We start from the raw sequence: 6,000 nt of genomic DNA, 5'->3' as shown, positions 1-6,000 counted from the left end.
TGGTAGGGACAATAGCCAACAAACCTGTGCCACCAGCTTGGTGGCCCGCTCCTCCGTGAGGAAGACCTTGCCTATTGTTGTATCGAACCGAGCCCCGAGGCAATGCAGAACCTGGGACGGAATCAACTGACTCTTGGCGTAATTGACGATCCACCCGAGAGATTGTAGCCGGCGGAGCACTGACTGAACTGCCGCTTTGCACAGCTCCTCCAACTTCACCCGGATCAGCCAATCGTCCAGGTAGGGTTGTACCTACAACCACCATCACCTTGGTGAATACGCGGGGAGCCGTGGCCAATCCAAACGGAAGGACCTGGAACTGGTAATGCTTGCCTAAAATCATGAACCTGAGGTACTGGTGATACCACGCATTGATCCCTACGTGAAGGTAGGCCTCTGGCAAGTCTAAAGAAGTCTAAAGAAGTCTAAAGAAGCCAAAAAATTTGCCTGAGTGGACGACCGCAATGACCGAGCAGAGGGTCTCATGGCAAAAACGAGGCACCCGGAGTGCCTTGTTCACCTTCTTGAGATCCAAAATTGGGCAGAAGGAGCCCTCCTTCTTGGGGACCACAAAATATATGGAATATCTGCCGGTTCCGATCTCCTCTTGAGGGACCGGGACAATGGCCCCCAGGGCTGCCAGCTGATGCAGAGTCTGAGTTACCGCTGCTCCCTTTGCGTGAGACCCGCAGGGTGACATCAACAACAGGTCCTGCAGCAGGTAAGCAAAATCCAAAGCATAACCGTGTTCGATGATGCCAGCACCTACTGGTCCGACGTAATCTTGACCCATTCCTCAAGAAAGAGAGAGGCGGCCACCTATCACATGAACTGAGGAGTGGGCCAGCACACCTTCATTGTGAGGACTTACCCCTGGAAGATCCCTGAGGACCCCTGTCCCGGGGAGGCCTGCAGCCTCAAAAGGAAGAAGGCCAAGCCTGCGATCTCTGCGATGGCTGCCGGGATATATAGGAAGAAGAGAAGGCCCTGCCCTGATGAAACCAGCGCTGGCCCCTGAACCTAGGGCGAGCTGAACCAAAGGTCCTAGGAGTTCTAGGCTTGTCCTCCAGTAACTTGTACACTTTGTTTTTCACCTAGGAACTTAATAAGGACCTCCAGGTCCTCTCCGAACAAGAATTTCCCCTTAAATGGGAGATTGCCCAACTGAGTCTTGGAGGAAATATCGGCCGACCAGTTGCGTAGCCACAGGAGCCTTCTGGCCAAAACTGCAGATGCCATATTGAGCAACGACCTTCCACCAAGTTTCTGTGATGCCAATTATGTCAGTCTCATCATTTGCTACTATACACTCTAACTCTCCCATCTTAGTTCTTAGACTTCTGGCATTGGTTTATAAGGAACAGGAGATCCAGCACTTACACACTCTTTTGCAGCGGAAGAATGCTTAAGAGGATTCCACGATATCATCACCAATTATTCTGGACCCCGTAAATTCCGGGCAAGAGACTTGGAAAAGACCTTCCACCTTGGATGCTATGGAGACATCTAGCTTGGATTCTATGATAGTGAACAGGACTGGATTACTGAGGAAGAAGTGGATGGGTCAACTGGTGATGACACCCTATCAGAGGGGGTTCTTGAAGGGGGGTACTGTTATGCTCCTCGACCATGGAGGTTGGAGTCGAACCTGTTCACCCACCCCCGCAGCGGCTCATTGGTCTATCTCAGGCCTGCTCCAGGGCTGAGAGGCCTTCCCTCACAGCTGAGACGCTGCCACTGCCGAAGCCCCACCCCTGATGTCGCCTAGATGTGCGCAGTGATGTCAGCTGTCGTTTTAAAGGAGCCAGCGTGGGAATTACCCAGGACAGCCCTGGAAGTTCCCCACCTCTGTCTGGGTATTTAGCCTGCCCAATTGCTGACTGACTTTGAGTTAGCAACGATTGGACTTCTCCGGTCTAACTACTCTGCCACTTCCTGCTGCCGCTGGAAGCTCTCTCTCTCTCTCTCTTTCTCTACCCTCCAGGGTTCCACTAACTTGGGTACCCACTCCTCGGGGGCCCTTTGCTTCTTTCCAGTGCCTTTCCAGTATCCAGGTACTCACTCCTCGAGGGCCTGTGTTGTCTACCTTGGTGCCTGCTACCATTACTTCTACCTGCTGGGAACTCTACCATTACAGCTACAAGAGTTGCAAAGAGAGAATTTGAAATGAAGTTGGCCATAGAGGCAAAAACTCATAATAAAAACTTTTTAAAATATATCCAAAGCAAGAAACCTGTGAGGGAGTCGGTTGGACCATTAGATGACAGAGGGGTTAAAGGGGCTCTTAGGGAAGATAAGGCCATTGCAGAAAGACTAAATGAATTCTTTGCCTCCGTGTTTACTAATGAGGATGTTCTTATGTTCTTATGTTCTTATCAGGCTGCCTCTCCTACAGCTCCTCTTTGGCAACCTGTATCGGAGCTCCTTACACCACCATCATGGGATGGGTCTTCTCAACCGAGAACCCAAGACTGCTGCTGCAGGGATCTACTCACTACTGCCACCTCTGGTGAACTCTACAAGCTGTATAATAAAACTATCTCTGTGACTGTGATTTGAGTCTAGCCTAGTACTGTAGTTCCCCATGGGGCTCCTCCCCATGGGAGTGGCCATCACTGCAGCACCTAAGAATCCACCAAACACCTCAAAACCATAACAAATAGCTGCTGCAGAAAAGGGTAAATGTTATGAATGTTTGCTCATACATTTCATTTTCCAAAAGTATGAAAATATCCAGCATGCTGATAAACCACATATCTTACACTGTCGGTTTGAAATGGGTAAAGCTATGCACATACATTGCATAACAACCCAATATTCAAAAAACACAATTCATGCAGGTACCTTTGTGTTCAAAAATCAGGTTGTTTTGTGCATGCTTCAAAGTACAAGAGTAAGTTTGCAGTTAGGTGCATGGGCTGTAGCTGAAAATGTATTCGATTATGCTCTACTTTTCTTAATGAGATCAAGATCATGTATTAAACAAATACAATTATTGCATTCAGGGCAGGAGTGCACTTTGCTGAGGACAAACTCTTTATTAGATGTTACTGAACTACTAGTTCAAAGACCGCATGGCCATTTACCTGAATGCAAATAATCAAGGTCCCCTTAACAGTTTGCCCTTAGATATTGCACAGTGAAAGTGAATAATGAACTCACACATGGATGTGTCCAGTGCTGACTGGCTGTGCTGATGTGGATTCTTGCTGCTTATGGTCTTTCGGTTTCCTAAGATTCTTTTCTGTAGGTGAGTATTATATATTTTAGCCCCTTAATACTTAATGGTCATAAAAATGCAAACTACATTGATAGCATGCATCCATTTGTGAAGTTTGAAGAGTACAATGTATTACTGAAATTCATAGAATGAATCACATTTACCATTAGTGTAGTTATTTGCGTAGGAGTAAATTGCTTCAAATCATGGCATCCTGCTTTATTATTTTGGGGATTTTTTTTCCATTGACAATGAACGTCATTTTTTTTTATTCTAAACACTTGTTTAGTGCAAAAACAACAGCAAATTCAATAAAAAAATATATAAATGTTCTAGCTTCTTGACATACTCAGATGCAATAAACATTTTTTAGAATCAGTGGAATGTAGTACAGGGTTGTTATATTAATGATAATAAATTACGCCTTTGTCCATTTGCAGCCTATTTATTTTTAAGGAGGTTATTGTAAAATAACAAGTCTTTGTATTGGGTACATTCACTTTAAACATTTGCAAAACCGAGCACATAACACATTTCTCAGTTGTTATTTTTTTTCAAGGTGAGACTGATTTACAAATATTGTTTATATTTTTCATATATTACTATTATTTTAAAAATGGAAAAATATTTTTCTGAACTCCAAGGACCACTCTAACAATATCTAATGGAGAAATATTGTAAAAACAGTCTGTAGTTTAAATAAAAAGTTATTTCTCTTTGGCGAGTTTATCTAGGTGACATGCAACCACTTGCCCTTTAATCCCCTGCTGAGTCTATCAGGGTGTCACTCTAAAAGCACAGATATTTCATATGTACACATGCATACACATACATATAGGGCATCTTCTTCAGCTACCGTCAGACCCCCTTCGGCTGCCATGAAATGGGGTCTGCCGCAGCACTCTTCTTCTTTGACCAGCGCAGAATGGAGTCCCATGGCGGCCATCTCCTTCTTCGGCCACCACAGTGGCCATCCTACAGACCCTCTTCCTCTGGTGTTGGGCAGTCCTGATTGCATGATCCTGAGCCCTAAGTCGGTGAGCCATGGCCCATCCATGCCCACGCATGGCAATGCTACTGTTATGAACTGGTTAAAGGACAGGAAACAGAGAGTAAGACTAACTCACTGGAGGATGGCAAATAATGCAGTGCCCCAGGGATCTGCACTAGAACCGGTGCTTTTTAATCTTCCTCTGAAACAATTACTGTTTAGTACTCTCTACAGTTGGGCAATGAGAGACATCTATTATACTATCAATGTAGTTTATAGAGAGGCTTCCCAAGTGTTATATGTTTTCTGTTATTTGCTTAGCATTTTCATTTGTACTACATTTTACAATTTATACCTGTTATGGACCAGAAAACCCAAGCATATATATAATTTTTAAAAATATAAGATAGAGATGTATGTGTATATGGATAATCTTTTTATTGGTCTCACAATACATTTCTTCATTAGCTTTTATTTATTTATTTATTTATTTATTTCTTTTGTATACCGACATTCGATCGAGATATCACATCGGTTTCCAGAAAACAGGTTGAATAGAGCCGGAACTGCCCTATTTTACATTGTAACAAGAGAACAGTTGATTAAACAATAAATATAAGGAACATTGTAACATATGAATAAAATTAAAATTAAATATTAGATGTGGGTATATAGAAATGGCATATAGCTTTTGAGAGCTATCACTTCCTTCTGCAGATCCAAACCAGAAAAGCTGATCAGAGCAAAAGTTGTTTGAATTTAAGTAAATCATAGATTATATTGGAGTGATAGCCCACTAGGGGAATTGGAAGGGAGATGGGGGAAAGAGGTTTGATGTGTTAGCAGAGTGATAAGAAGATTATTCAAGCTAGCTTTTAATTGATCTTTAATTTTACTGCATATTTTACCACTTGATTGTTTTTAAGGCATTCTACAGTTGGCATCTTATTTTAATGTAAATTTTACAATTTTGATTTATATTCCACTTTTCATGACTGGTCAGCCACTTCGAAGCAGATTATATTCAGGTACCATAGGTATTTCCCTGTCCCCAGAGGGCTTACAATCTAAAAGGTGATTTTTCAAAGGGGTGCTGTGTGTAAAATAACATCTACATGCTTAAGTAGCATGTACTTGCATATATGCTATTTTATAAATGATGAGTATGCATGCATATTTTATTTCATGTATACATTTTTTTCAGGGGAAAAAAGGGGCTATCTTGGAGCATTCTGTGGCTGGGTTCAGAGCTCCGCACAGGAGTTGTCATTTATAAGAGATATAGGCATATAATGTATATTACCATATTTTTTTCATACATTTTATACCTACTAATTGACTCATGCAAGTAAAATCAGACTTGCCTCTTATTTGCAGTTTTTGAGTAGGAAGTCTGGGTGAACTGGTGAGGATTCAGGGTGATGTGTTAGATTGTCTAGGCGAGCTGGAGAGAGACTGGATTAATTGATGGAGGTATCGGGGAGCTGACGATTCCAAGTATGCACACAAGTGGTGTGAGCAGTTGGTTCAGTTAGTTACCTTCGTTGTTGCATGTGGCTGACAGAGCTCCTCCACTGTTGCTCGCAGCACTCAAAATGAGTCACATCCAGGGCTCAGTGCACACTCTTCTCTTCTTACTCAACCTGGGTATAAGACAAAGGCGTCAAGGATTCAAAGACGGGGAAGATGAGGAGGGGGCTGTGTGCACTGTGTTTGCTGCACAAAGCGAGTCCCAGTTATCTCTGGCCTGCATGCTACCCATTAATTTGCCAGGGTTCGTGTTGTAGCT

The 6,000-nt window shown here is 43.1% G+C and overlaps 1 protein-coding gene across 2 annotated transcripts in view; it reads left to right on the top strand.

Annotated features, from left to right (window-relative positions):
* The first annotated feature begins 3,166 nt into the window (after nt 1–3,166).
* Nucleotides 3,167–6,000, top strand: part of ABCB11 (ATP binding cassette subfamily B member 11) — a 152,530-nt gene continuing 149,696 nt past the window's right edge. For both annotated transcript variants that reach the window (XM_029605677.1, XM_029605676.1), the window contains exon 1: nt 3,167–3,250. The gene's annotated coding sequence lies outside the window, so the exon portion shown is untranslated. The remainder of the gene's footprint in view (nt 3,251–6,000) is intronic.

This window comes from Rhinatrema bivittatum, chromosome 6 (genome assembly GCF_901001135.1).
Source record: "Rhinatrema bivittatum chromosome 6, aRhiBiv1.1, whole genome shotgun sequence".
NCBI lineage: Eukaryota > Metazoa > Chordata > Amphibia > Gymnophiona > Rhinatrematidae > Rhinatrema > Rhinatrema bivittatum.
Note: the sequence above shows the minus strand (reverse complement) of the source record. Positions and strands in the feature narration are given on the sequence as shown.